Below are 23,316 nucleotides of genomic sequence, written 5' to 3' on the forward strand. Positions count from 1 at the left end.
GTGGTTGACTGAAGCAAGTTTCAGCCATCATGGCCTTTAGTAACATACTCTGGAAGAGGGCACTCAGGATGAATCAGTGGAAGAAGGTAGTAGGAAGTAATCTTTTTAAAACAGATGGCTGGGTTTGCGTTTTGATCTGGTATGTTCTTTAACAACCCAAGTCTGCTGTACCAGAAAAGGGATGGATTAAACAATGTCAGTGTTAGGAGAATGTGTATAGTTTCCTCAGCCCTGCTGGAATTCGGAATAACCAAAAATTGCTTGTGAATTTTTGTGGAAGCCACAGCTCTGCAACTTCAACGCGCTCAGCGCCAGCCATGCTGGCCCGGTCGGAGGAAGTTTGGGATCCGGTGGAGACAGCCGACCTGTACGTTATACCAGCATAGAACTATGCAATATTGGTGAGGCTGGAAGGGGTAGGGGTGAATTTATACTCGAGCAGATTGCCTTCCCTAGTTCAGGTTTTTTAAAACAGGGCATACTTATTTGCAGGCTACTTAGTGTGAGATCGTTACCTAAGCATTGCGTGGAAATCCAGTTGTTGCTGGAACTCCAGGAATTAGATGCACTGTTCATGACAGAAACATGGACCCACTCAGAGTGTGAGGTAGACCCAGGTTGGGCTTGTCCACCTGGGTATAACATTTTCCATAAACCTAGACTGAGTGGGAGGGGCAGAGGAGTTGGTATGATCTACAAAGATGCCTGAAATTTGGTGACATTAGATATTGCTGTAATTGAAGGATTTGAATTACTCTGCTTTGCTATTTAGGGCGCTCATGAACATATTCTAACGGGGGTTGTATGTTATAGACCCCCGGGGGCGCTGAGTGTGCAGCAGCAGCAGTCACTGATGGAAACCATCACTAATCTGGCTGCCACTCATATTAGATTAGTGCTTCTGGGGGATTTTAATCTGTGGCTGAATGGTACCCTTGATTCTGGCTACAATAATGTCCTCCAGTCCTGTGCAGGCCTAGGCCTCTATCAGCGGGTGGCCAAGGCAACACATAAAGGTGGACATATTCTTGATTTAATTTTCTCAGGGGACCAAGTCCTTAATATCATGGACATTCTGCCGCTGGATTGGTCTGATCATTTTTTAATTACATTTCTAGTGCCTAGTCCTAGCCATAGTTCTCAGGTAGTTACTACTCTGAGTATTTATGCTAGCAGGGACTGGAAGGCCCTCTTAAGAAAGAGAGGTCCAGCTCCTGTGTTTCATTTGGAAGAATATTTTTCATCTACTAAGCAAGTGAAGGAGAATTATGCTTCCCTCTGCTCACAGATCACCTCTGTATTAGACTTATCTGTCCCACTAAAAGATCATAAGAGAGGAGGCAGACCTTCGGCCCCCTGGTTTAATGATAAATTAAAAAAATTGAAGCCTGATTGTAAACAGGCGGAGAGAAAGTGGAGAAGGGGATATGAGGATGAGGATAAATCTTCTTGGAAAAGTCTGATTGTGTGTTACAAGAAAGAAAGAAATATTGCCAAAGCAGACTATTATTCCAATACTATCCTGAATGCTCATAATAGATCGAGATGTATTTTTAAAATTTTGAATAATTTAACTAGTCCTGACTGTACTAAGAATCACTTGACACAAAAATAAACCTTGAGGATTTATTTAACTTATATTTGTCAATTGAATCGTCACCGAAGTGAACATCATTTCAAGGAACTCAGACAAGACCACAATTCATTCTTTTGTGTTCTTTTTATATCAAAAATAAATCTTTTTTTAGAATGTTTCAACACCTTTCATTAATTAAGTACAGAAACTTCATTCACTTTCAACATTGGCAACCAAGACTACTGTCTTGTTTCACAACTTAAGCAGTAGTCATTGACACTTTTACAAAAATATGCACCTTACACAGTTGGTCATATGACATTAGACCAATTTACACATTTGTAATATATGCAACACAACACATGAAAATTATTTATGTTGAAGAAGTGTCACAGCGTCGACGTTTCGGTCTCTTAAAGTTCAATTCCTGAGACCATCATCAGGACTCAAGTTGCACCACGTATCTATCATAGAAATATACATAAATTACCAACGTTTTTAATCATCTGAGCTTATCTATTATTATTGTCACTTCACTGAAGGAAAACAGATGTCTCCCATTTAAACCACCCGATGAAGTATGTCCGTGTCAATTCACCTAGTGACCCAAAATGAAGAAAAGCCACATAACATAAAAAACCAAGTAACACCAAACATGTGCCGTGGAGTAAACTATAAAGTGTGTAATTTATACCACAAATAATATCTTCTCAAAAGACGTCCAATTACAACTATGCCTCCCTCCATCAAAACAGAGACACTTACTTATACTTTCATGTGAAGCCTTAAGCTCACGTAATCCAATTCTTTATGAGAGCACTCAATCTAAAACAGAATCAAAAACAGAATGGAAGTCCTAAGTCTCCTCAAAGGACCTATTTCAAAACGAAAGTTGGTAAACATGCTGTCTGTCAGTACTTACATAAAGCGACAACCTTCGTCTGCGCTTATACAATCTGAAATGAAAGAAACCGGGTCAAACGAAACTCGTCACCTACTATTATGTGGAGGTTGCAAAGCCCTCCCAAGAAAGGTGCTTACTTCGTCTCCACCAAGTCAGCTCTCTTCGTACCGCTCGCCCAACAAATCCGAGAAGCCACCACCCCCACGTGTGGGAATCATTTAAGCGTTAGCTTCATCGCAATCCGCCTTGTCTAGGGGTAAAAAGCGTCGGCCATCTTTGAACGGAGTCATCTACTCCGACATAGCAATGTAAATTCAATATTAAATGCCCCGAGTAGCATCATAAGGTTCTCTACTTTTAACCCACCAATTTTATGAACAGCAGAAGTGTATATAGAAATTAATACCCGTCACATATTGTAACTTCCGTACAAAATATTATATACTCAAACATCACCGTTTTAAGGTTAAGAATAATTGTTAGGTGGGTTAAGGCACCCGGATATAAAATTAGGCGCCATTATATTGGGAAATTCTACTCGTATATAGTGTGACCTGGACTCAAAAGCGTCATACAGATCAGTCAGATATAAAGTGTAAACTGTCGGCCATCGTTAAACAGAGCCTTCTAATCCGGCACAACAATATCCTTGGACACAAGAAGTGCCCTTATTTCCACATACCAATGTTCTTGGTGACACAATTAAGAACATATCACATTAAAAACTGTTTACATGATATAACTCATTACTAATCTCAATCCTGAGCAGTAGTAAGAGGCCCCAGATAGAATATCAGCCATAGTCATATTTGTATACAGACTGGCGAATCTTGTGCACTGTATCCTGACTTAGTAAGTCACTTGTTGACACATCCCACACCATCAAATGAATAGCAGTCAAGGTTCAAACATATGACTCCAAATACAGGTACACTCATTCGCTATCTAACAGCAGAACCCGAGCACAGATGTATTGATGTATTTCGGAGCTACAAAGTTTACAAGGTGGCTAAAGTTTGCCATTCTATATAAGAGTTCAGTCCCCTCTCAACAGTTTTAGCTGACCAGATCCACCTGTTTTCCTTCATTGTAAGTCGACGATCCACATTTTGTCTGCGCTTAGTGTTTTTCACAGTTTCTAACACAAACCACTTCATATCAAGAGGGGTGTGCCCCTTTTCCATGTAATGTTCCACCATGGGTGCTGTTACAATCTTCCACCTAATACGCGATTGATGTTGAATTATACGTTTTTTAACTTCTTGCGTTGTTTTGCCAATATAATAAAGGGCACAGGGGCATTATATACAGTAGATCACATTCCTAGTAAGACAGTTTGTATGCTGTCGTAATGCCCATTCTTTTCCATTCAAAACACAGGATTTTACCACTGATGTTGTGGGGCAAGCTGTGCAATGTCCACAGGGATGGTGGCCCATTATGGGTGGAAGTCCCCATAAATTTGTCAGAGTGGTAGGGGCTGGTTCTTTATATGCTTTGACAAGGGAATCTTTTAGATCCTTGCCCTTTTAAATGCAAAACGAGGTGTTGTCAACTGGGGTTCTACCTTTTGAATCAAATGCCAATTTTTGGTTACTATCTTCTTGATAGAATTGGATTCAGTTCCGAAAGTTGTGACACAGGTAATAACCTCTTGTGTGGATGCCAATTTAGTCTTTGTTTCCAATAGTGCTTGTCGATCATAGTACCAAGCTCTTTTGAGAGAGCGTTTGACCAATCTATATGGGTAGCCTCTCATCCCCAATTTGTACTGTAGTATTTTGGCTCCTCTGAAATAATCCTCCCGTTTGGTGCAGTTCCGTTTGATACGAAGAAACTGCCCAAACGGGAGGTTATCTCGTAGGTTACGTGGATGATGGCTGGAATACTTAAGCAATGTATTCCTTGCAGTTGGTTTAGTAAATGAACTAGTAGACAGGTTGCCGTCATCATTCCAGATCCGCAAATCCAGGAAATTGACTGCCTGAACATCATAGTCCATAGTAAATTTTAGGTGGTTATTCTGTTGGTTGACCCAGGACAGGAATTCGTGTAATCTATCAACGGAACCCTCCCATATTAAGAATACGTCATCAATGTAACGGAGATATTTTTTTATCTCTTTCTCAAAAGGGTTGTTGTTATAAATCACCTGATCTTCAAATGCAGCTACATATAGATTCGCTATATCCGGAGCAAAAATTGCGCCCATAGCGACTCCCTTCACTTGGACATAGAAATCGCCATTGAAAATGAAGTAGTTCTGTTCAAGTGCAATTCTTGCACATTTGATGATAAAATCTGACGGTACCTGATGTGGGCGGACTCTCTGTTCTAATATAGTATTGATCACCTCTAGGGCCTCATATTGGGGTATACTGGTATACAAGCTTTCTATATCCATCGTAACGAGGATATTGTGATGTTTATCGAAAGCTTGTCCCTCTACCTCCACAATCACATGTGTGCTGTCTCTTGTGTAAGATTTTGTCAACACTACAAACGGTTTGATGAAAAAATCTGTATATTCGGCCAGAGGTTGTAAAATAGATTGGCAGCCAGCCACAATAGGTCTTGCCGGGGTTTTTTTGTCATCTTTATGTATTTTTGGCAGCGTATAAAACGCTGGTATGGAAAAGTCATTTTTGTTCAGGTAGTCAAATTCCTTGGGACTCAACCATAGGTTGTCACGCCCACTCTTTGTCAAATCCAGGATCTCTTTTCTGATCCTGTCAGTGGGGTCTCTTGCTAATTTCACGTAATGGGTGATGTTATTTAGTTGACTCAGAACTTCAGCATCATAATCAATTTTGTCCTGTATAATGATACTGCCACCCTTGTCAGCAGGTTTGATAATAATATCATCCCTGCCAGCAAGGGTTTTCAGTGTAAGATGTTCGTCTTTTGTAAAGTTATATTTTACATATTGTCTGTCTTTGAACATTTGGTCAATTTCCATCAGTACTATATTTTCAAAAGTGACTAATTCTTTGGGAATCAAATTAGTAGGTGGATAGAAAGTTGAGGGACAACGTAGACCTGTAACACTATTCTGTGTGACAAAAGGAGTTTTACTGAACATGTACTTTAGACGAATAGTTCTGAAAAACTTGTATAATTCAATTTGTGTTACAAACATATCATTTCTATTGGTAGGAACATACGATAGCCCATGACTCAGCAACTCAATCTCTTTACTACCAAGTTCGTGTTTTGATAGATTAAATATGGGAACTACCTCTAAGTTCTGGTGATTATGCCTACTCATTGTAGTTGGACTATCAGTTACCCTTGGCTCTACCATTCGAAATATGTGTTCCTGGTCTGTCGAAATCCCGGAGTGTATTGGTTCCTGAACCACCCTCTCCTGGTATTGCGTGTTCTGCCTCTTTGTGGGTGTGTGCCCCTTCCTAAAAAAGACGACGATGAAGTGGTCTGGTTCTGTCCTCTGCCGTATCTATAGTTAGGAGTACCTCCACGGCTGTTATTCTCATCTGAACTGGAAGAACCAGTATCAGAGAACGTTGTGTGTTTAGGTACCCAATTAGATTGGTTAGGATTCTGTTGAAAAAAATCTTTTTTCAAAAATGGATAGGTCCGCTCTCTAGAGTAGTTCTTTATATCTTTTTGTAATTTTTCTGTCTTTTTTAGTATATTATTTTTCTGAAAATCAGAAATAATAGTCTCTAGTTTTTGCAAAAATTCTCGGGCATCCGTTACTGTAGTATCCTCTAGAATCTGTTTTTCCAAATCTGCTATCTCTGCTTTCAGCTTATCTATATGTTTTAAAGCTGTTTCTATGCTGAGAACCATCCAGCTACGTGAGCATTTGTTTGAAACGAAGCTGAACCCTACTTTGAAGTCCTCATCATCTACAAAAATGACTGGAATATTCCGTACCTGTAACCCCACCGGGATTATATTGTTATTCAAACAATCTGTAAGGAATTTGGCATGTAATTCTGTTCTTATGAGTTTCTTATGTAGCCTTTCTAGATTATTCCTTAATGAGGTCTGTTGGATATTCTGACTATTCCCACCGCTAGATGGACCTAGGAGAGATGGTCCTCCTGCTATCTTTGCTATATATTCGTCTGAGTATGTAAGTGTTTCTTGTTCTGACATCGGGGAGCAGTATTTGTGGTTAATCACTAAATAATGCTTTCTGTCAAAATTTCTAACAAACGATTTTGTTACAAACAATTTCTGAAATAACCTTCAGTGTAACAACAATACAAATAATCAAAAACAACCACTTTTTCAAAAGGGCCCTTGCAGAAAGATCTGCGCTTACAAATGTACACAACAATAGGGCAACCCACTAAACCCCAAGGGATTGGGTATAATATCTTGACACAAAAATAAACCTTGAGGATTTATTTAACTTATATTTGTCAATTGAATCGTCACCGAAGTGAACATCATTTCAAGGAACTCAGACAAGACCACAATTCATTCTTTTGTGTTCTTTTTATATCAAAAATAAATCTTTTTTTAGAATGTTTCAACACCTTTCATTAATTAAGTACAGAAACTTCATTCAATTTCAACATTGGCAACCAAGACTGAACAAAAATGACTTTTCCATACCAGCGTTTTATACGCTGCCAAAAATACATAAAGATGACAAAAAACCCCCGGGAAGACCTATTGTGGCTGGCTGCCAATCTATTTTACAACCTCTGGCCGAATATACAGATTTTTTCATCAAACCGTTTGTAGTGTTGACAAAATCTTACACAAGAGACAGCACACATGTGATTGTGGAGGTAGAGGGACAAGCTTTCGATAAACATCACAATATCCTCGTTACGATGGATATAGAAAGCTTGTATACCAGTATACCCCAATATGAGGCCCTAGAGGTGATCAATACTATATTAGAACAGAGAGTCCGCCCACATCAGGTACCGTCAGATTTTATCATCAAATGTGCAAGAATTGCACTTGAACAGAACTACTTCATTTTCAATGGCGATTTCTATGTCCAAGTGAAGGGAGTCACTATGGGCGCAATTTTTGCTCCGGATATAGCGAATCTATATGTAGCTGCATTTGAAGATAAGGTGATTTATAACAACGACCCTTTTGAGAAAGAGATAAAAAAATATCTCCGTTACATTGATGACGTATTCTTAATATGGGAGGGTTCCGTTGATAGATTACACGAATTCCTGTCCTGGGTCAACCAACAGAATAACCACCTAAAATTTACTATGGACTATGATGTTCAGGCAGTCAATTTCCTGGATTTGCGGATCTGGAATGATGACGGCAACCTGTCTACTAGTTTATTTACTAAACCAACTGCAAGGAATACATTGCTTAAGTATTCCAGCCATCATCCACGTAACCTACGAGATAACCTCCCGTTTGGGCAGTTTCTTCGTATCAAACGGAACTGCACCAAACGGGAGGATTATTTCAGAGAAGCCAAAATACTACAGTACAAATTGGGGATGAGAGGCTACCCATATAGATTGGTCAAACGCTCTCTCAAAAGAGCTTGGTACTATGATCGACAAGCACTATTGGAAACAAAGACTAAATTGGCATCCACACAAGAGGTTATTACCTGTGTCACAACTTTCGGAACTGAATCCAATTCTATCAAGAAGATAGTAACCAAAAATTGGCATTTGATTCAAAAGGTAGAACCCCAGTTGACAACACCTCGTTTTGCATTTAAAAGGGCAAGGAATCTAAAAGATTCCCTTGTCAAAGCATATAAAGAACCAGCCCCTACCACTCTGACAAATTTATGGGGACTTCCACCCATAATGGGCCACCATCCCTGTGGACATTGCACAGCTTGCTCCACAACATCAGTGGTAAAATCCTGTGTTTTGAATGGAAAAGAATGGGCATTACGACAGCATACAAACTGTCTTACTAGGAATGTGATCTACTGTATAGAATGCCCCTGTGCCCTTTATTATATTGGCAAAACAACGCAAGAAGTTAAAAAAACGTATAATTCAACATCAATCGCGTATTAGGTGCAAGATTGTAACAGCACCCATGGTGGAACATTACATGGAAAAGGGGCACACCCCTCTTGATATGAAGTGGTTTGTGTTAGAAACTGTGAAAAACACTAAACGCAGACAAAATGTGGATCGTCTACTTACAATGAAGGAAAACAGGTGGATCTGGTCAGCTAAAACTGTTGAGAGGGGATTGAACTCTTATATAGAATGGCAAACTTTAGCCACCTTGTAAACTTTGTAGCTCCGAAATACATCAATACATCTGTGCTCGGGTTCTGCTGTTAGATAGCGAATGAGTGTACCTGTATTTGGAGTCATATGTTTGAACCTTGACTGCTATTCATTTGATGGTGTGGGATGTGTCAACAAGTGACTTACTAAGTCAGGATACAATGCACAAGATTCGCCAGTCTGTATACAAATATGACTATGGCTGATATTCTATCTGGGGCCTCTTACTACTGCTCAGGATTGAGATTAGTAATGAGTTATATCATGTAAACAGTTTTTAATGTGATATGTTCTTAATTGTGTCACCAAGAACATTGGTATGTGGAAATAAGGGCACTTCTTGTGTCCAAGGATATTGTTGTGCCGGATTAGAAGGCTCTGTTTAACGATGGCCGACAGTTTACACTTTATATCTGACTGATCTGTATGACGCTTTTGAGTCCAGGTCACACTACATACGAGTAGAATTTCCCAATATAATGGCGCCTAATTTTATATCCGGGTGCCTTAACCCACCTAACAATTATTCTTAACCTTAAAACGGTGATGTTTGAGTATATAATATTTTGTACGGAAGTTACAATATGTGACGGGTATTAATTTCTATATACACTTCTGCTGTTCATAAAATTGGTGGGTTAAAAGTAGAGAACCTTATGATGCTACTCGGGGCATTTAATATTGAATTTACATTGCTATGTCGGAGTAGATGACTCCGTTCAAAGATGGCCGACGCTTTTTACCCCTAGACAAGGCGGATTGCGATGAAGCTAACGCTTAAATGATTCCCACACGTGGGGGTGGTGGCTTCTCGGATTTGTTGGGCGAGCGGTACGAAGAGAGCTGACTTGGTGGAGACGAAGTAAGCACCTTTCTTGGGAGGGCTTTGCAACCTCCACATAATAGTAGGTGACGAGTTTCGTTTGACCCGGTTTCTTTCATTTCAGATTGTATAAGCGCAGACGAAGGTTGTCGCTTTATGTAAGTACTGACAGACAGCATGTTTACCAACTTTCGTTTTGAAATAGGTCCTTTGAGGAGACTTAGGACTTCCATTCTGTTTTTGATTCTGTTTTAGATTGAGTGCTCTCATAAAGAATTGGATTACGTGAGCTTAAGGCTTCACATGAAAGTATAAGTAAGTGTCTCTGTTTTGATGGAGGGAGGCATAGTTGTAATTGGACGTCTTTTGAGAAGATATTATTTGTGGTATAAATTACACACTTTATAGTTTACTCCACGGCACATGTTTGGTGTTACTTGGTTTTTTATGTTATGTGGCTTTTCTTCATTTTGGGTCACTAGGTGAATTGACACGGACATACTTCATCGGGTGGTTTAAATGGGAGACATCTGTTTTCCTTCAGTGAAGTGACAATAATAATAGATAAGCTCAGATGATTAAAAACGTTGGTAATTTATGTATATTTCTATGATAGATACGTGGTGCAACTTGAGTCCTGATGATGGTCTCAGGAATTGAACTTTAAGAGACCGAAACGTCGACGCTGTGACACTTCTTCAACATAAATAATTTTCATGTGTTGTGTTGCATATATTACAAATGTGTAAATTGGTCTAATGTCATATGACCAACTGTGTAAGGTGCATATTTTTGTAAAAGTGTCAATGACTACTGCTTAAGTTGTGAAACAAGACAGTAGTCTTGGTTGCCAATGTTGAAATTGAATGAAGTTTCTGTACTTAATTAATGAAAGGTGTTGAAACATTCTAAAAAAAGATTTATTTTTGATATAAAAAGAACACAAAAGAATGAATTGTGGTCTTGTCTGAGTTCCTTGAAATGATGTTCACTTCGGTGACGATTCAATTGATAAATATAAGTTAAATAAATCCTCAAGGTTTATTTTTGTGTCAAGATATTATACCCAATCCCTTGGGGTTTAGTGGGTTGCCCTGTTGTTGTGTACATTTGTACTAAGAATCAGACACCCCCCCTCACAAGATCTTTGCGATAGTTTGGCAAGATTTTTTGATGACAAAATCAAAACTATTATTGCTGCCCTGGGTGATGATCCTCGACAGAAGTCAATGGTCTTAGTGGCTACCCTCTGGGTGGCAATGAACTCTTACCTAGAGGCTCGGAGAGTCAGTTTTTTGATACTCTAACTGAATTTGCGATACTCTCAGCAGAAGACTTTGGTAAGGTGGCTCTAGGGATTTCTTCGGGCTCACCTTTGGACCCCCTGCCACAGAAATTTTGGAAGGAGTTTGAAGTAGAGCTGTTCCCTATACTTCGGATGATTATTAATCAATCTCTCCTTAGTGGTGTGGTACCGCCTCAGTGGAAAGAGGCACTGGTGACTCCTTTGTTAAAGAAGCCTACTCTGGACCCTGCCAGTCCAAATAACTATCGCCCCATCTCCCTCTTGCCTTTTCCGGCCAAAATTGTAGAAAGAGTGGTTGGTAGCCACCCCTCTAAACACCTCGAACTAAATGACATCTTAGAGGATGTACAATTTGGATTCCGGCCTGCACATGGCACTGAGACGGCATTGGTGACCGTGATGGACGAGCTGCGGATGCGGGCAGACAGAGGGCAGGCAGCAGTTCTTATTCTGCTTGACCTGTCTGCCGCATTCGACACGGTCAACCATGTCATCCTGCTGAGGAGGCTGAGGGAGGTTGGGGTAACTGGCCTCGCTCTGGGCTGGTTTCAATCTTTCCTTTCTGATAGGAGTCAAGCGGTGGCCCTTCCTCGTTACCAATCCGCCTTTACAAACATCACACATGGTGTACCTCAGGGCTCTGCAGTTAGCTCTATTCTTTTCAATATTTACATGTTACCCATGATCGCGGTCATTAGGGCGCATAATATTAATCTAGTAAACTATGCCGACGACACGCAACTGATTCTCTCCCTAGAGGGAGATCAGTCGATTTCTCTGGAAGTGTTTCATACTTGTTTGCGGGACATGGCTCACTGGTTGAGGGAAAACTCTTTGCAATTTAATGCTGGAAAGACCGAGGTCCTTTTTTATTCAGTTGGGAAGGTTCCTTCGCTGCTGCCTGTAAATTTTTGGCCTCTAGATTCACCTTCCGTATTACGTCCGGTGGAGAAGGTTCGGAACCTGGGCGTTATGTTTAATAATAAACTAACGTTGGAGGCCCAGGTTAATCAATCAATCAATCAATCAAGTTTTCTTTATTCGATATGTAAAAACATAATCATAAAAAGTACAATAAAAATCATGATTTAAATATTATAAAATAGCATAAAACTTTAAAAGGAAAGATTGCAGTGATCGATATTGTAGCAGCCTTTATCAAATTCATTTAGGGAAAAAAGTGCAGACAAGAAAACCATTATCATCCTAGGCTGCATAGATACCCTTATTCTGACAATCACTTTCAAATAAAAAGAGACCACAGCAATGGCTAATGGGTTATCCAATGTTTTCAATTTGTAATAAGCTATCCTGCAGGAGCGTAATCCCCATGATTTTAACAGTGGTTTCAGATAAGTAACCCTTGGCAATTGATAAAACTTACAAAATAAAATACAGTGAATGTTAGATTGTGATGACAGGCCATCACATGGACATTTCTCCAAATTTCTGGACCAACAATTCTGATTGGGAAATGTTAACAGTCTGAAGAAGATATCAGTACGGAAACGGGTCACAAGCATACGGATGAAAGGGGATGGAATTAGAGATAAATATTGCTGCATCCTTTCAACAATAGTAGAATGTTGATACTCCACAACCGTACATTTAGATTTTTCAAGGGACCAGCGTCGATTAGCCAAATGGGTGGCGACTAATCGTTTTAACATGACTCTAGATATTTTGTTTAAAGTAGAGGGGTCAGTAAAAAATTCTGGTTGCCCTATGTCAAGTGACAGGTTTCTTACGTAGTTCAACCATTTAATATTATCAACCTCATTCAGGCTGAGACAGTCGGTAATAATTTCCCTGTTGAAGTGTGTTTCACAGGTGGTACAGACTTTGTGCCATAAGATAATAGGAGAAGATCTAATGATGTCCGTAATATACGTCAGGCCAAGTTCATTATGCATTACATATGTTGAAGTGCCGCGTGGAGTGGCCAAGAGATAGCGCAGGAATAAATTCTCGGAGCGCTGGATGTAATCAGCCTGCTCGATTTCCCAGATCCCAGATCCATATATGCCAGTCGAGACACACTTGGCCCCATAGATCTGTAATAAGGGATTCATCGGGCGTCCTCCCAATTTTTTCGAGAAATTGGTCAGTGCGCCTAAAGCTTTGGAGAATTCAGCTCCTCTAGCTTGTGCGGCAGCCCGCCAGGTACCCTTCTTGTCAAAGGTGATGCCCAAGTAAGGGAACCTGTCGACGTTTTCCAGCTTACTACCGTTTATAAAAATGGAACATTGTTTCTTTCCAATTCCTAGGCCACAAGACATGGTAAAGGTTTTAGAGGCATTGATTTTTAAACCTCTCTGTGACATAAACTCAGTGAATTTTGTTACCGCCCTTTGGAGCCCCATGCGGGTCTGTGACATTATTGCAGCGTCATCCGCATAAAGAAGTATGGGTATGGGTTTCCCATTTATGGTAGGATAATCATAATAGTTTCTATTAAGGTAATGGCCGACAGTTTATATAGAGGGTGAAGAGCAGAAGGGCTAAAATGCATCCCTGCCTTACACCTCTCCTAGTATAAAACCTGTCGGAACACTCTCCCCGTCTACCATATCTGACGCGTGCTGATGCTCTCCTATAAAGCTCTTTAATAAATGCAAGAATGGGGGGCTCTATGCCAATCTCAGCAAGGGATACCCAAAGAAGCTCATGGTCGACGCAGTCAAATGCGGAGCTAAGGTCTACAAAAGTCACAAAGAGGTTCCCCTTTTTTGCCTGGGTGTACTTGGGAATTATAAGGGTCAAATTCAGGCCTTGCTCGATGGTACCTCTACCCTGTCTGAAGCCATATTGTAGGTTGGAAATTATGTCTTGCTCGCCCAGCCAATCATGTATTCTGTTTAGTATAATTCGCCCTGCGACTTTCATTAAAGAGTCAAGCAGTGAAATAGGGCGGTAATTAGAAGGATTATTCCTATCGCCTTTCTTAAAAATCGGCACTACAACCGCCTCAGGCCATGTATCAATAAAACCTATAGTGTTCAAGGAATTTAGGACATTAGTGAGCCGGGGAGCCCAGAGGTCCAGCTGTGATTTAAAAACATCAATTGGTACACAGTCAGGACTTTCTGTCAATGCCACAAGTACCTCGGCACAATCAAAGGTAAGGTCCAAAGGAAAAGAACTAGAAACATTCAGGTCTTTATAAGAATTGGGATAAATATCCATGGTACCTGCATGCGCTGTGGGATCTAATAAATCGTACAGAGTACCAAAATGATTAACCCAGGTTTCAGCGGTTATAGCCCTATCGATTATTGTTGACTGAGTGCACTGCAAGAAAGGTGCATTAACAGCTTTCCAGAAAGAAGTATTATCCCTATTTCTGGAAGCTTCCTGTAAAGCTAACCAGGCCTCTGCTTTCAGCTGGTTTTTTCTGGTCCTCCGAGCTGCGCGATATTTTTGTCTGGCTTGTCGTATTTCTGACTGGTTTCTTGGATTTGTTTTTAAAGTAATTTTTAAATGTTTCAGGGCTTTTGAACAGGTCCTGTTGAACCAGCCTGAACTACCTTGTGAGATTTTCCTTGGAGCTCTTGAGAGTAATTTTTAATCTCCGACGAAATGGCGGAGAAAGACTGCCTAATGCCTGAGGACTTTCTATATCAGACAGACATATCTGTATGTGCTCGTATTTATTATTAATCAGGGAATTGAGAAAAACTGGGGGGACCACTTTATCCCATTTTAAGTAGAGGCCCGTGGTAGTTCCCAAGTTAAGTGGCGGGGGATGGGACGGATTCACCCTTACATTAGCGTTAATAGGTGAGGTTAATTTTAAAATCGCCGCTATTTGATAGTGGTCACTAATAGCACAATCAAGTGTCTCCCAGTTTAATACAATCTCTGGGTACCTGGAGGATAGCAAGGTATAATCAATTATAGAGTGGCAGCCTCTCCCGTTATAGGTTGGTTTAAAGCACTTCGGTGGAGAGCACAACTCATTCATATAAGATACGTTGAAATGGGATATTAAGCCATTTAAAAGGTCTCCTAATTTCGTGTGCGAAAAATGGGGAGAGGTATCACTACTAATAGAAACCAAACCACAAGTACCTCTATTACTCGGTGAGCACAATGAGCAATTGAAGTCCCCCACCCAGATAAGCAGCATATCGGTCTTAAGATGAGTCTCAATTTTTATTAAGTCGGCCTTTAAGCCGTTGAGGACCAGTTCATTGCGAGAGCTAGAGATGTTATTATAGAAATTGACCAGGGTGATGTTTTTAAAGCGGCCACCTATTAAAGAAATAATCTGGTAATTATCAGTCCCAATAAAATTTGTGTGTGATAATCCAGATTCTACAGATATGTAAGTCACAAGGCCTCCCTTATTTCTGCCATGTAAACTAGGAATTGCTGGAGTATGTAGAGTCTTATATCCCAGAAGATGAAGTTTGTTGATATTCCAAGTTTCCTGCAAGCAAATTATACTATAGGTGGAAACAGTTTGGACCCATAGGGGGTTTGTCAATCGGTCAAGGAGACCTGCCACGTTCCAAGACAATAGACCATCACCCGATGGAATGTTTTTGTTGCCAATATTACCGTTCATGTGATCCTTTGGGGTCTCAATAAATTCCTGTGGCTGACAAGGAATTAATGGACGTAAAGTGTCGCTCGTCAAATGGTGGATCGGACGAGAATTGGATATTGAACTGTCACTTAATGAGTTATGCTCAAGGTTTAAAGAGTGGAAATCAGTAAAATTATTTGACTTTGTCTCAGGTTTACCAGGGTTCATAAAGTTGGTCTTGTGATTAAAAAAATCAGAATCTGAGGTGGTTTGAAAAGGACTCTTAATGACAGTGTTACCAATCTCATTCTGAGGATGTGATGGTCAATCTAAATCGTCCAGGCCGGAAAGGATAGCATATCTATTAGAGGTTGGAAGGGGAAGGTGGTGAGTTTCTGTATTGACCATGGATAATGAATGTAATTTCGGTTGATTTAACAAGAGAGAGCGGGGATAAAAATAGCTTAGGCCGTGTGTCGTAATGCCTGCACCACTGGTCAAGGTATACCAGTCTGCAATATGATGCAATACCCTGAGATCTCTGAAGTTTATAATGATCACGTCTCCCTGAATGTCCTTTGGTCTATAGCCCACCCATCCCAGTCTTCTCACATGAAGTATTTCACCATTGATGTCATTGGGGAGTGGCCGGTTTTTACTCAGCCAGTGAACTACCTTGTTCTTGAGTTCTTGGTATCCCTCTATTTTACCCATAGCCAGTTCCGGGACACCTGTGAGTATCACCACATATGGGGCTGCTTCTTGGGGCAAATCGATATGGTGAGTCATTCCCTCCCTGCTGTTCTGGGGTGGCTGCATGTTAATATTATCACAATGAGGTTCAACAGGTTCAACAGATTTATGTGTATGCATAAGTGTGCTATATTTTTTGCCGGAAACACTGACCTCCGATAAGGGTGTAACAGCGGGTATATTCGCCTTTCTGTTAGATGGAATTAGCTGACTAACTCTTCGATCAGATAAAGGGGGCCCAGTGTTGGGGAGAAGAATGGGATTTTTTGATAAGCAAGTGTTCGAGTCCCTATTAGATACAGTAAGTGAGGTAATTGAAGTTTCCAGGGATGATAGCTGTGCTGCAATGTTTTTAATCCTCTCCATCAAGGGAGAAAGTAATGATTTTACTAAATGCTCTATGTCATGTAATAAGTTAGGAGGATAAGACATAGGTATCTGAGTACAGTCTTGCGAGGGTTCTAAAGATGTTGGTATCAGTTGAGTTTGAAGGGTATGTTTAACGGATTCAGTATGAAAGTTTTTCCTCCCTTTTATTTTTTGCGATGTTGTCTTTGCTGAGGATTTAGGGGCAATGGGTTTACTTCTGATAACCTTTTTCTTAATCTTTCTAATAGTTTTTATTGGAGTCAGGTCCTCAATTGAAGTATCCGTTATGAGTTGGGTGTTTGAAGTATGCGTAATGGTGACCTCGGGTGCAACCGGTGTATCTGTTACATCATGAGGCTGCCGAGTAGGGTCCACGTCACAGGCAGGGTCCGTATCAATGTTAGAATTCGTCGGCGAAAGAGCGTTCTGAATATGACCCAAGGACAAACGTTTATGATGCAAAGGGTCCAGAGACAGGCGGCGCTCTGTTATGGCTATCTCCTGCTCTAGGACAGTGGCGGCCCTGGTGATGAAACGATCTAATGTCCCCCCTAACTGAGCCCCCCACTAAGGATTTCTTAGATTTACTGGGACAGGTAGTCATGATATGGCAGTAAGAGATGGAGCGTTGTCAACCTTCAATACAATACAGTGCGAGCAGTGAATCGACCAGCAACTGATGCAACACAGTGATATCTTACTAAGTTCTCAGCAACCAGCAAATGGGGGGGGGGTGGCCCTGCCCAGCCTCTGTCGGCCTTGGTCGGCCGTAGACGGCCCGCCATTGTCCCGGGCTTCTCCCGGCGCGTCCCGCGAGGCGGGAATTCCGGCTCAGTTTTATGCGCCACCTGGCGCGAGATGACGATATGCGGCATCCGGCCGCTAAAGCTTCTGGGTGGTGTAGTTTCCCCTCACAGCGGCCGCGCCCTCAGGTGTAACGGGGCTGCGGCGGCGGGGGAGACCGGCAAGATATATCCCCACAGGTACTCAGCCAGTTCAGGGATTCAGCAGGAGTCCACGGTGGAACAGCAAACACACAGGTAATGGCCCCACGCAACTTGCAGGGCTACAGGCGAGGCTCCCAAACAGTGGGTAGCTGTTTCGCCACTATTCGAAGTCTGCGAAAGATCTTTCTTTGCAAGCACTAGTAGTACAAAGTACCATACTAAGCAGATTAGATTACTGTAATGCACTGCTACTTGGGTCCCCGGAATATCTTTTAGATAGACTTCAGCGGATTCAATCAATAGCAGCCAAGCTAGCATTAGGCTGACCCAGAGATTCTTCATCATCATTGGCTATGGCGGAGCTCCATTGGCTCCCAATTAGACAAAGAATCCAGTTTAAATCTCTCTGCTTGGTGTTCAAGGCCCTACATGGGATCGGGCCCTTCTCCATGCAAAAAAAGTTTGAATGGTACACTCCAGGGAGATGCTTGCGTTCCTCCTCAGCTAGGCTGGTGAAAATACTTAGAGTCAAGAAAGTCAGATCGGGCGGCAGAGCCTTTGGTGTATCAGCTGCCAGACTTTGGAATGAGCTTCCGCTGGAACTGAGACAAGTCAGGGACCTCCTTCCCCTTAGGAAAAGACTAAAAACCTTGCTTTTCCCCATTGTTTAGCTGTTGCCTGCTCACCAGGATGCCAGCCAGGTGACAGTGCGCTTAATAAGTGTAATAATAATAATAAGGCTTCAAATGAGGACAGGGCCTCTTTTAGGAGAGCAGATGTTCTTTGTCACAACACCGAGCAAACTGAAATGGGTTAAATTGAATATATGGGGAATGGAAGATACCACTGACGGCAAAGTGTAGAGTGTTCTCCAACATACTGCTCTGGGGATCACTTAATATTTGATTTTTTTTAAAAGCCAGTAAAGGTGAACATCCACCTTAGAATGTTATTATGCATCCTGCCAAACAGCCTCAAGTTTTTAAGAGGGCGAACTGGCACTCCGCTCAAAGAATTCAACTTTAGAAATCAAAAACTTCTGTATGGCCTCACCAGAAAATATGTTTATCAACTGAAAAATCACATTACGGGTAACAGTACTTTGCTAATTAAACCAAATTTAAATGGAGAGCTTTCCTATACGCATGCGCCACATCGATTTGGCTGCGTTATGCTTTGCATTACATTCATCAGCCATAAAAGAATACTTGCAAAGAAAGGCCACGTGGGTAGAGTTGCATTCTGGTGACAGACAGCCATGCTCAAATGTGTTACATCCACAGGGGTGACATAGTTTTAAAAAAAATAGGAGGCAGTCAAAAAATGTCAAATGAGGAACTCTTCACATGTATTTTTGACAGTTAAATTTCATTTTAGCAATGTCTCGAATTTGGTAAAACTATGTTGACTGTCTGTGCATCAAGTGTTATGTTTGACGAAGGTCTTGCTCCGTGCATCACCAGAGCTGAGAACTGAAATCACGCGCCCTTTGCTTGCGGCAGAAAACAAAAGTACATTCCAACAACAGTTTTAATAGCGTCACTCTTCTAAGAGGTCGGTAAACCTAACAGTCTTATGATCACTGTGACCTACGTGTGAGAAACCTTTAGCTAGGCGGTTAGACGTTTCTTGAAAAATGCGGCTACTTGGCAGACAGTGCAGTGCGCCCAAACATCTTTCAAGCAGATGTATCTATGGCTTTAAACAAGCATTTGCAATGCAATATCACTCGCATTTAAGCAAGACCTATTGCATTGCAAACAGGAGTGCAGGCGGGTGAGGGCAGGGGGGGCGAGAAGGCACGGACAGCGGGAGTGCAGGCGGGGGGTGCAAGAAGGCATGGACAAAGAGAGTTTAGGGGCCTGGAAGAAGGCACGGGCAACGGGAGTGCAGGCGGGAGGGGGGCGAGAAGGCACGGACAATGAGAGTGCGGGCGGGGGAGAAGGCAAGGACAACGGGAGTGCGGGCGGGGAAGGGGAAAGAATAGTGCTCTAAATAACATGCACCGTACAGCGTAACACTCGAAGTAAAGGGTCCAATTGCCATTGGAGGGTACAAATGATGACATGGCCATAATAAGGCGGGACTAACAAACCTCATAATCAATCAAAAGACAGAATTTACGAAGGACAAAGACAGAATCCAATGAAAAATATGGGTGGAGAGTAAGGGCAGCATGTCTCCCATACTCTACTAATGCATGCCCCGCAGAGCGAGCAGCTCATGTGCGCTGCTGCTAACGCTCGATCTAAAAAGTGACTACCCTTGTGATTGGCTTTAGAAAAACAAAAAAAAGTTATGTTGTTTGGGATACGCTTGGAATTGCAAACAGGTAACCACACCTATTACAGTTTAATTTGCAGCTAGAAGGGTGCTCAGAGAAAGTCTTGTGAACTTGTGACCTAGTGCCAGCAGAGAGTGTTTCAAACATGTTTACTATGGAAACGGAGCCAAACGAGTGTGGGGGAGGGGCAGGAAAGAAAAGAGACTGCACCGTGAAACTTAAAAGCACATTGGTGTACAAACATAGCTCATTAGAGAGTGTTTGGCTTCTATGTGAGTATTTTTTTACAAAGTAAAATATACATTTTAAGCATTAACAGCAGATAGTTAAATGCTTGTAAGGGATTCTGTGTGGATCCACTGATCCTCTGCCAATTTACACAGGGGTCATGCTGAGCACTGTGGTGGATTTGCCCCAAAAACTACCAAATTGGGCTTTTTATTACAGGAAACTTGGAAAGAGTTAAAAACTACTGACCGTTTTGTAGCGGTACAACGAAATGAATACATGAAATGAAGCCTGTGATTTGCTAAGTACAGCAGTATCCTTGAAAGGAGAGTAGGAAGGGCAGTCATTGTTGGTACTTTTGTAGTGGAAGAGCATTGTTATATTTCTGATTTGAGATTTGCACTAAAAAGAGTTAATAACTGATATCAAGAGAAGAATTGGAGAGCAGTAGTTGGAGCGCAGGAGTTGGAGAACAGCAAAGACATTTTAGTGGTATGTGAGTTAGAGTGTACTGTAAAAAATCTATATGTAAAAGAAATTATAAGTACATATAAGCTGAGAGAAAATGTGTACTTTGCAATAAAAGGCAAAATAGAAAGGATGTTAGATGAGGACATTAAGTAAAAACATAGGTCCTCATTTAGATCTTGGTGGGACTGGTCCTGCCATCGCTTTTTTAGTGGTCTTCCAGCCTGCCGCCTTGGTAGTCCACCCGCTTGATTAAGATGTTGGTTGGTCACTGGAGGGAAGACTGCCACAGTCCCACCGCCTCTGCCAGGATCCTTCTCCTGCGTCAACAGCGTCAGAGGCAGAAGCTGCTGTCAGAAGAGGTCCCACCAAGATTCCCACCATCCAGATTACGATGGGCTTTTCCATCGAGGCAACTGTAGTGGGGAACCTCCAAGCTCGTGTTGGCAGAATGGAAGAACAAGAGATTAAAAAATCATCTTTTTTCAGGTTCCCACAACCAATTCCGTCTTGAACGACATTGCCCAGGTCCATCCTGTGCTGCTGCTACTTGGCCATGACGCTCAGCCACCAGTTGCCACCTAGATCTGAGGTAGGCTTTTGTGGTGGATGTGGGTGTACATTCAACAGTGTGTGTATGTTGTTTGTGTGCAATGCTAAAAATATGGGCAGTACACAATAACTACATATACATATTGACAGATCAACAACATACATGTGTATTGAGAAGATAATAAGTTGTACTTACCTGTCTCCACCCCACCATGGTCTCACTCCATCATGACACCGCTGTCAGGACACCACCAGCACAACAGAACATCTAAATCTACTCGGCAGAAAAGCACCAGCATGATGCTGATGGAGTACTGTTAGCCAGCAGAGAAGACCGCCATGACTGCGGTCTCCAGTCTATTGACACAACATCTAAATATGGCAAGCAGACCACCATCAGCTTGAAGGAGTACTTGGAAACACATCCCAGGGGAACAGTGTTAGCGGTTTAACGAATGGATGGGAAAGGGGATTTGGGGAAAGGTGTGACAAAGACAAACACTACAGAAATACAATATTCATCTGGGCGATCAGCATCCATGATCAATCTGTTGTAGAAGGAAACTAAGCAAACTGAAGGAGATAATGGACGGAGCGCTGAAACTTTTCAGACATTTCCCCAGTCACAGAACAGTCGTTCTTTAGCTCACTTCGTCACCCCAGTTCAGACACAGCTATATGCAAATCAGTCTTGACCCTGTGCCTCATGGGAACAGTCCAGCCCGAACTGCCAATCAATGTCTTCCCTGGACCGGAAACAAGCATCCTGGGACCGGTTTCAGGCTAACTGCCCTCATCAGCCAGGCTATCTTTAATCCAGTGGCAAAATGAATAAGGGACCCTTTCTGGGCTTAACCCTGCCAACTTAGCGCGAACAAGGCAAACACAAGGAGATGATGGACGGAGCACTGAAACTTTTCAGATACTCACCCCCAGTCACAGATCTGTGTTGAATCCATCATCGTTCTTTAGCTCACTTCGCCACCCCAGTTCAGACACAGCTATATGCAAACCAGTCTTGACGCAGTGCTTCATGGGAACAGTCCAGCCGAACTGCCAAGCCATGTCTTCGCTGGACCGGAAACACGCATCCTGGGACCGGCTTTGGGGTAACTGCCCTCATCAGCCAGGCTAGCTTGAATCCAATGGCAAAGTGAACAAGGGACCCAAGGGCGAACAAAGCAAACACACGGAGATGATGGACGGAGCACTGAAACTTTTCAGACACTCACACCCAGTCACAGATCAGGGTTGAATCCATCATCGTTCTTTAGCTCACTTCATCACCCCAGTTCAGACACAGCTATATGCAAATCAGTCTTGACCCTGTGCCTCATGGGAACAGTCGAGCCCGAACTGCCAAGCCATGTCTTCCCTGTGTTTGCTTTGTTCGCCCTAAGTTGGCAGGGTATGCCCAGACGTGGGTCCTTTGCTCACTTTTCCACTGGATTCAAGCTAGCCTGGCTTATGAGGGCTGTTAGCCCGAAACCGGTCCCGGAATGCTTGTTTCCGGTCCAGGGATGAAATGGCCTGGCAGGTCAGGCTGGACTGTACCCATGAGGCACATGGTCAAGACTGATTTGCATATAACTGTTTCTGAACTGGGGTGGTGACGTGAGCTAAAGAACGATGATGGATTCAGCCCAGATCTGTGACTGCGGGCGAGTGTCTGAAAAGTTTTAGCGCTCTGTCCATCATCTCCTTGTGTTTGCTTTGTTCGTCCTAAGTTGGGAGGGTATGCCCAGACGTGGGTAACTTGCTCACTTTGCCACTGGATTGTCGTTAGCCTGGCTGATGAGGGCTGTTAGCCCGAAACCGGTCGCTGGATGCTTGTTTCCGATCCAGGGAAGACCTGGACTGGCAGTTCGGGCTGGACTGTACCCATGACGCACAGGGTCAATTTGCATATAGATGTGTCTGGACTGGGGGGGCGAAGTGAGCAAAAGAACGATGATGGATTCAACCCAGATCTGTGACTGGGGGTGAGTGTCTGAAAAGTTTCAGTGCTCCTTCCATCATCTCCTTGTGTTTGCTTCGTTTCCTTCTACAACAGATTGATTATTGATGCTCATCGCCCAGATGAATATTGTCTTCTGTAGTGTTTGTTTTTGTCACACCTTTTCCTAAATCCCCTTTCCCATCCATTTGTTAAACCCCTAACCCTCTTCCCCTGGGCTGTGCGATTTATTGAGTTGTGACTTAATAATTTACACTAATAATTGATCACACACTTGGTTAGGCGAATGTGGTGAGAGCAACACCAATTCACTACAGGATCACCAGTTTTTCAATGACCTAAACAATAGCCCACACTGGCCTCATTTGTTTATCCATGCATAAAAAATGACAACTAT

This window comes from Triturus cristatus, chromosome 6 (genome assembly GCF_964204655.1).
Source record: "Triturus cristatus chromosome 6, aTriCri1.1, whole genome shotgun sequence".
NCBI lineage: Eukaryota > Metazoa > Chordata > Amphibia > Caudata > Salamandridae > Triturus > Triturus cristatus.